Below are 8,538 nucleotides of genomic sequence, written 5' to 3'. Positions count from 1 at the left end.
CAGGACTTGATTAATTTCATAATTAAATGAAAGGATGCAGAGCTTTAATAATTATTTGGAAGATATTGACTATACTTTTAGTATTGCCAACATTTAAGATCATTTAAGTTTTAGAATTTAAGATCATTTAAGTTTTAGAATTGGCTCAGGAAATTCATAAATGTGGAAATAAAAATATATTTAAAACATTTTTAATGAAGATAACATTTTGATAGCATGAAGTAAATCACTGGCCAAAAAAAATCATGTGTTGTATCCGAATTTAGATTTGTAAGCCTGATTTGCAGCAACATGTAATAATGGTTTCAATAGATAAGAAATTTTTTAAACTATCATAGCTATAACATCTTTGAAATGGAATATCCTATAGTTTACAAAATCATGGTTATATTTTCTGTTATTCCATGTTTTTCCTTTTACTGTAAAACTTGTCTGTCCACATATAAGCCATGGCCAAATTCCTCTATCAAGAATTTGTTTTTATGAATTTTTAACATCATGGAGATTAATACAGATTTTGCATTGGGATTAATACTAAATTTAACTAGCATATTATTGTCAGCATTTCCCCATTTGGTGACATTTTCAGAAACTTGATTTTTTTTTCAAAAAGAGACAGAGTTTTGCTCTGTCACCCAGGCTGGAGTGCAGCAGCCCACTCTCAAATCACTGCAACCTCCATCTCCCAGATTCAAGCGATTCTTCTGCCTCAGTCTTTCAAGTAGCTGGGATTACAGGCGCTCACCATGATACCCAGCTAATTTTTGTCTTTTTAGTAGAGACAGTGTTTCACCATATTGATCAGACTGGTCTTGAACTCCTAACCTTAAGTAATCCACCCACCTTGGCCTCCCAAAGTGCTGAGATTAAAGGTGTGAGCCACCGTGCCCAGCCCCTGTATCAAATATTTTATAAATAACTTAATTTAGCAATGTTCTTTATCATATAATCTGCTCATTAGAGAAAACCTGGCCTCCTCTTTGCTGGTGATAGAAAATGGAATTTTCAGGTCATCTAAAAGATCACTTTCTATTAAAGAAGATTTGAATTTTTACTAGTAAGTCCAAGTTATTTATAAACACAATGTTTATAAATACACAATTCCTTTTACAAGTACCATCCAGAATCAAAGCTTCCTCTTTTTTCACCTCCTTGTAGTAAAATAACTATATTGTTTTTTCATCTTGCTTTTATGGTAAATAAGTTCACTTTTCTGAGAGGCCTTGCACTCATCAGGAAGCATTTACGGAGTGTCTATTTGTGGAACACCGTTCTGGTCATCCTGAGAAATAAACTTCTCAAGGGCACTTTTATAATCCAGTTGCAAAGACAAAATAGACCTGTAAACTAATAAGTATACAGTGATAAGCAATTGAATAAGCATCAAGGAATGCAAGACAAAAAAATAAGGATCCAAAAGAGAACAGATTTTCTAGAACTGAGTTTTATTCATTTATTTATTTATTCATTCATTCATTCATTCATTTTGAAACAGAGTTTTGCTCTATCACCCAGGCTGGAGTGTGATTGTGCCATCACAGCTCACTGCAACCTTAAACAGCTCAAATGATCTTCTCACCTCAGCCTCCAGAGTAGCTAGGACTATAAGTGCACCACTGTGCCTGGCTAATTTTATATTTTATTTTTTAGAGATGGGGGTCTCAATTTGTTGCTCAGGCTGGTCTTGAACTCCTGGGCTCAAGCAATCCTACCTCAGCCTCCCAAAGTGCTGGGATTATAGGCATGAGCCACCACACCCAGCCTAGAAGTGAGTGTTAAACAGCACTTAGAGGAAATAAATGACATTTCCCTTCAAATATAGTTATTTATTTATTTATTGAGACAGAGAATTGCTCTGTCTCCCAGGCTGTAGTGCAGTGGCTACATCTTGGTTCATTGCAACCTCTGCCCCCCAGGTTCAAGTGATCCTCATGCCTCACGGTCCCAAGTAGCTGGGACCACAGGTGTGCACCACCACACTCAGCTGATTTTTATATTTTTAATAGAGACAGAGTTTTGCCATGTTGGCCAGCTGGTCTTGAACTCCCAGCCTCAAGTGATCCACCCACCTTGGCTTCCCAAAGTGCTGGGATAACAGGCATGAGCCACTGAGCCCAGCCTTGAATTGTTATTTGAAACGTTCCAACGGGCTTTCTTCACTAAGAATCTCTTTAATATCAAGAACAAAAAGGACCTTTTAATCACCACTTCCATTAAATTATTTAGGAGAAGGCCTAGGGTCAAAGTAAAAACCAATTGGGAACTCCATGTTCCTCCTGGGTATTGTCATGGAGCCCTGAGTTTCTACAGGCCTTCCTAACCTTTTTTCAAAGATCCTCTGGCCCTCCAGTAAAGACTATGAACTCTTCAGAATAATGTTTTTGAACTAATACACATTTTTTATATTAATATATAAAACTTGTGATACCACAATATGTATGTTTCTTTAACAAATTACATAATATTTACTGGCAGTCTGATTACTACAGTTAATATGTAGATGAACGTAAATAATACTTGGAGATACTCTGCAACAACATAACATAACATGAATATGTCAGAGATTTCTTTTTTTTGGTCTGAGATAGGATCTTGGTAACGGATGCCTCTTGGTTTACCTTCCTTTCCCTCTTCAAGGGCATTAATTAACAAAGGACCAGACAGGTTTGGGACCATGCCATTGAAACGGGAAGTTTCCTTGTGCCCCCTCGCAGGGCGTGCAGAGGGTGTGCCTGGCTTTTTCAGTGCCCCGGTGCTCAGACTTCTAGGGGAGCATACAGACAGGCAGGCTGTGGGGCTCCGACCCCACGGCAGTGTCTAGGGGTGAATGTTTACAGCTCCTGAAGCTCCAGTGGGCTTGTGTTACAGGGTTCTCTTTTAGTTTTGCCATCTACAGACAGCTTGTGCTAATCAGCTCAATTAGACTCTCTACCTTATCTCAAGGACAGAGGGCTTTCTGTATCCCGGTGTACCTTGATGTACCGGAAGAATCGGATCACGGGTGGGCTTGGAGAATATCAGGTTTTATAGAGTGGAAGTAGCTCTCAGCAGATGGGGGAGCCAGAAGAGATGGTTTTCCCCTGGAGTTGGGCAGCGGCCCCAGCGCTCCTCCCACTGACCCAGCCAAACTCCAAAGTCCGCTTCATTTTGCTGGTCAGTGGTCTGCCTGCGTGCTGGTGCCTGACGATGCCTTCCTCTCGACGTCTAGCTACCTGTGTGTTCCTACACTGATTTGCTCCTCTCAAGTTCCAGCTGCTGCTTCTGTCTCCGCCTTGCTAGGGTCTTGGGTCTTTATGGGCACAGGATGGGGGTGTGACAGGCCAGGGTGGTCTTGGGAAATGCCTGCCCTTACCTAGGCCCTAGGGGCGGAGCCCTAGCCAGGGACCACGCCCTCCTCTCCCCAGCACTTCCCTTCCCTTCTTCCGTGTCTTTTTTTTTGGCGGGGGGGGGGGGGCAGGGGGGATAGAGTCTTGCTCTGTCGCCCTGGCTAGAGTGCCTTGGCAGATCTCAGCTCACTGCAACCTCCGCCTCCAGGTTCGAGCGATTCTCCTGCCTCAGCCTCTCGAGTAGCTGGGACTACAGGCCTGCGCTACTAAGCCCGGTTATTTTTTTTAATTATTTTTAGTAGAGTCAGAGTTTCACCTTATTAGCCAGGATGGTCTCAATCTCTTGACCTCATGATCCACCCACCTCGGCCTCCCGAAGTGCTGGGATTACAGGCGTAAACCACCGAGCATGACCTCTTGTGTGTCATTTAAAGGGACCACGCTCTTCCCTTCCCAGCACTCCCCTTGCATATCACCATGACAACAGAAGAAAGAGAATTGACCTGCACAGAGTTCAAACCTTAAGATAATATTTTAGCATAAAAGAACTCTGGTGGTTCATAAATCTTTTCACTTTCTTCTTTCTCTAACTGGACTGATTTTCAAACATCCCTCATCTTTTCTTATCTAAAGCATTGCCCCTAGCCCAAACAGTGGAACTCGAATCTGTCCCTGAAAAAAATGAGAATGCTGATATAAAATGTGGGCAATGGTTGAACATGGTGGCTCATGCCTGCAATCCTAGCACTTTGGGAGGCTGAAGTGGTGGATTGCTTGAGCTCAAGCATTTGAAACCAGCCTGGGCAACAAGGTGAAACTCCATCTCTACAATAAATACAAAAATTGGGGCAACAGAGTGAGACCCTGTCTCAAGTAAATACATATAGACATACATACATAAATACAAGGTGGGCAACATGATCAGGAGTCAAAGAAAAGTGGATAATTTCAGTCACTGATTCAGCAAACATTTGTTGAATGCTTAGTATGTACCAAACACAGCACTGACTCCGGATGTTTAGTTTCCCTCCAGGGACACATAAAACTATCCAGACTTTTTCAGTCAAAGCAACTGGAAGACTTTTTGCAGTGTCTACCACTTACACAGCTAAAGCACATCCTATAGTAGAGTGTTAACCTTAAACAGATATTGTTTAACAGGTTTATTTTTTGTTTGTTTGTTTTAACAGGTTTAAAGAAGCAGCAGGAAAACGGGAAAATCCGTGTGTGTGTGTGTGTGTGTGTGTGTGTGTGTGTGTGTGTGTTTGGGGAAAGGGGTGGGGAAAGGTGATTAAATGGTAACTTTCAGACTTTTTGGAAATAAGTGGTGGTTGAATTTATGGCTTAATCAATAAGGGTATTTTTTTTGCTTTTTTGCCCTGTTCTGGGGTAAGGAAGACCTCAACCCTTACTCTCCATCTCATTCTTAGCATAAAGTACTTAATCTGGACTGGGTACAGTGGCTCATGCCTGTAATCTCAGCACTTCGGGAGGCTGAGGCAGGCAGATCATGAGGTCAGGAGTTTGAGACCAGCCTGACCAACATGGTGAAACCCCATCTCTACTAAAAATACAAAAAGTAGCCGGGAGTGGGAATGCACACCTGTGATCCCAGCTACTCCGAAGGCTGAGGCAGGAAAATCTCTTAAACCCAGGAAGTGGGGGTTGCAGTCAGTGGAGATCACGACACTGCACTCTAGCTTGGGCGACAGAGCAAGGCTCCATCTGGGTGGGGAGGGGAGAAGTACTTAATCTGTAGAAAAATCTATCGCCATATCAGAGGTGATGATTGTTGAAGTGTGTGGTGTGCGTGTATTTGTCCATTCATTTAAAAACAATTTAGTCAATACATTCTCTGCGTAGCATCCTTAACTGCCCTAAAGCTGCTTTCGGAGAAGAAGAGAAATGCAGATCGTCCCAGTTTAACCATGGTCTGACTAAACGATTTTTCAACTTTTATGATGGTGAAAGTGACACGCATTCAGAACCCTTCTAGATTTATGATGGTATTGCATCCAGATAAATCCATCATAAATTGAAAGTCTTCAACTTTCGATATTTTCAATTTACAATGGATTTACCCGAACATGACACCATCGTAAATGAGCAGCATCCATATATGTCAGTGGCCACCACACAGAGGAAACTGTTTGTGCTGCACTTTAGATAATACGTTATATGGTTTTTGATGGTATATTATTAATTCCATTAACTTGACTGTAAATCGCTCAAGGCCATTTAGAAATACAACATGAATAGAGGAAAAGTCCATTTTATTTATTTTTCACAAAGACAAATTGGGATCTTATTGATCCCCTTTGTACCAAATGATCAAGCTAGAGAAATTGGGGGAATATTAAATAAATATCACTTTGTCATAAAAGGCTATGTCACATTAGAATGTTTTTTTGTAATACAAAAATTAGTTGGGTGTGGGGCGTGCGCCTGTATTCCTAGCTACTCAGGAGACTGAGGCAGGAGAATCACTTGAACCCAGGAGGTGGAGGTTACAGTGAGCCACAATGACTGTACTCCAGCCTGGGCGACAGAGCGAGACTCCATCTCAAAAAAAAAAGTATATTTTTGTAGCATGTTTCTTTCTCTGATGCAGTTACATAATTCTTAGAGCACCTTCTATGAATGCTTATCATACCACAAAAGACATGTCTACACTGGCAGGCAAAATTACCTGGTAGAAAAGCCTTGCTTTTGCAGTCAGATGTGTTATTAGAATGCTTGCTCCTGCTTTATACTAGGTGCATGCCCTTGGGAAAAGTGTCAACTTTTCTGGATGTCAGATCCTCATCTGAAAACAGAAATAGTACTACCTCTAGAGTTGTTGGATAATCAATAAAAGCTAGCTATTACATTGGCTGAGTGCAGTGGCTTACACCTGTAATCCCAGCAATTCAGGAGGCAAAGTCTACAGAATCACTTGAACCCAGGAGTTTGAGATCAGCCTAGGGAACATAGAGAGATCCCGTCTCTACAAAAAGTTAGAAAGTTAGCTAGGCATGGTGATGTGCACCTGTAGACCAAGCTACTTGGAGTGGCTGAAGTGGGGGATTGCCTGAGGCCAGGAGGTTGAGGCTGCAGTGAGCTGAGATTGCACCACTGAACTCTAACCTGGGTGACAGAGCAAGACCCTGTCTCAAAAAATAAAAATTAAAATTAACCGGGCATGGTGATGCATACCTGGATTCCTACCTACTCAGGGGGCTGAGGCAGGAGGATCACTTGAGCTTGGGAGATCAAGGCTCCAATGAGCTACACTCCAGCCTGGGCAGCAAAGCAAGATCTTTTCTCAAAAAAAAAATCAACATGTAATAATCATACATATTTATGGGGTTCAATGTGATGTTTTGATATTTGTATGTTGTTCAGTGATCAAAGCAGAGTAATTAACATTGTTAAAATGCACACTCTGAATGAAGAGACCCCCCCCAATAGGCTTTGTGTGAGCAACAAGGCTGTTTATTTACCCGCATGCGGGTGGGCTGAGTGCGAAAAGAGAGTCAGCAGAGGGCAGAGGGATAGGAGTTGGTTTTATAGGTTTGGGTGGGCAGTGGAAAATTACAGAAGTTATGGTTTAGGGCAGTTTTTTGCAAGCTGGGAGAGAGTCGTAGGATCTAGAGTCACGACGTTGACCAAGGTCAGTTACAAAGTCCGATGGCTTTGTCAATTGAGGCCGAAATAAGAAACAACAGAAGAATGTGTCAGGTTAGTTAGGCACCACAGAGGTTGATTGCTCTTCCATTTTTCATGATCTTCCAGCTACTTCAGGTTTTCTAATTGCAGAAGTCCCTCCAGAGATGTACGTGTGGGTCACGGGGGTCATCATAGTATTCATGGCGCCATTGGCCTAAAAGACCTATATTCCTGTCTTTATGTATTAGTAAAAAGGAAATAGACATGAAGGAAAAAGACACGAAGAGTGGAGAGCAGTGGAATATTAGGAAGGCCAGCACAGAGGGGTGATGGGTGATGTTTCTCAGGGCTTCTTCAAGCGGGATTGGGGGTGGAGCAGAAACCTAAAAATGGGAAAGAATTTAGACTGCTGGGAGATTCTGGGGCAACGGTGATATTGTGGGGTTGGTAGAAGGAGTATTTGCCATATTGACCAATTGGTTATTGCTTGTATATGATTTTGTAGGAATTGAGAGATTAATCAGAAAACACAGGATCCAAATAAGAGAAGGAGAAAGATAGGTATCAGAGGACTAAGGATTGGAAGAAGCCATGACCCACAGTTAGAGAGTGTCCAGCCAGTCCAGCCAGGTACAGAATAACCATTTGCCTGATTGGTGAGCCTTTGGGCCCTGTCTTTTAGTTTATTGATTAAATAAATTATCATATAAATAATTTATACCATTATTTATCATATAAACAAACAATTATTTATTTTTAACCAATAAACAATTGAATAAATTGTTTATTCAATTTTTTATTAATTGATTAAATAATCTATCATATAAATAAATAATTGTTTTATGTAAATAAATAATTAAATCATATAATAATAATTAAATCATAAAAATAAATAATTGTTTTTATGTAAACCAGTCAGGCCTTGTATATGATACAAGGTTTAAGTCGTTGCATGGTTTACATAAAATAACATTCTTCATTTAGGAATAGGCAAAGACCTCCAGTCAGTAAATCAAGACCTCTGCCGTTTTGGAGGGCAACTGCAGCTAGAGAATTTCCTTGAGCTTGAAGAAGGGATGGTAATTGATTAATTCCACAATGCTAGCAGAGAAATTAGAGAGGCTAGGGAAGGTGAGGATTGAAGTGGTAAGGCCTGCTGTGCCTGTCCCGAGTGCAGTAGTAATTCCTAACCCTACAAGTAAGGGGATCAATGCAATGACCCGCTTATGGCGTGTCAGGACCACATGGGGAACAGGGAGGTTTTTGTTTCGATTGGCAAACTGAATTTTGGGAGTAAGGAAATCTAGGGTACAAGTGTGTGTCCAGTTGGTAGGAAGGCAGATGTAAGAAGAAGATCCACAGAGGGAAAAAAAGTCCTTGGCTTAGACAGAATTGGAAGTGTAAACTGAAAAGGTGAGAAAGTGTTCTGAGCGTGCTGGGGCCTTGGACCCAAATGCCACGGGAACCAGCAAGGGCTGCGGCTGTTATCAGGGCCGCAGCTGCTGCTGCGCGTAGGCATGAGGGCCAGCCCAGGACTGTGAGGTTAAGTTGTTTGGATAAAAAG

The sequence above is a fragment of the Callithrix jacchus genome, chromosome 8, assembly GCF_049354715.1.
Source record: "Callithrix jacchus isolate 240 chromosome 8, calJac240_pri, whole genome shotgun sequence".
NCBI lineage: Eukaryota > Metazoa > Chordata > Mammalia > Primates > Cebidae > Callithrix > Callithrix jacchus.
The sequence above is the reverse complement of the archived record's forward strand: the minus strand, read 5'-3'. Positions refer to the sequence as shown.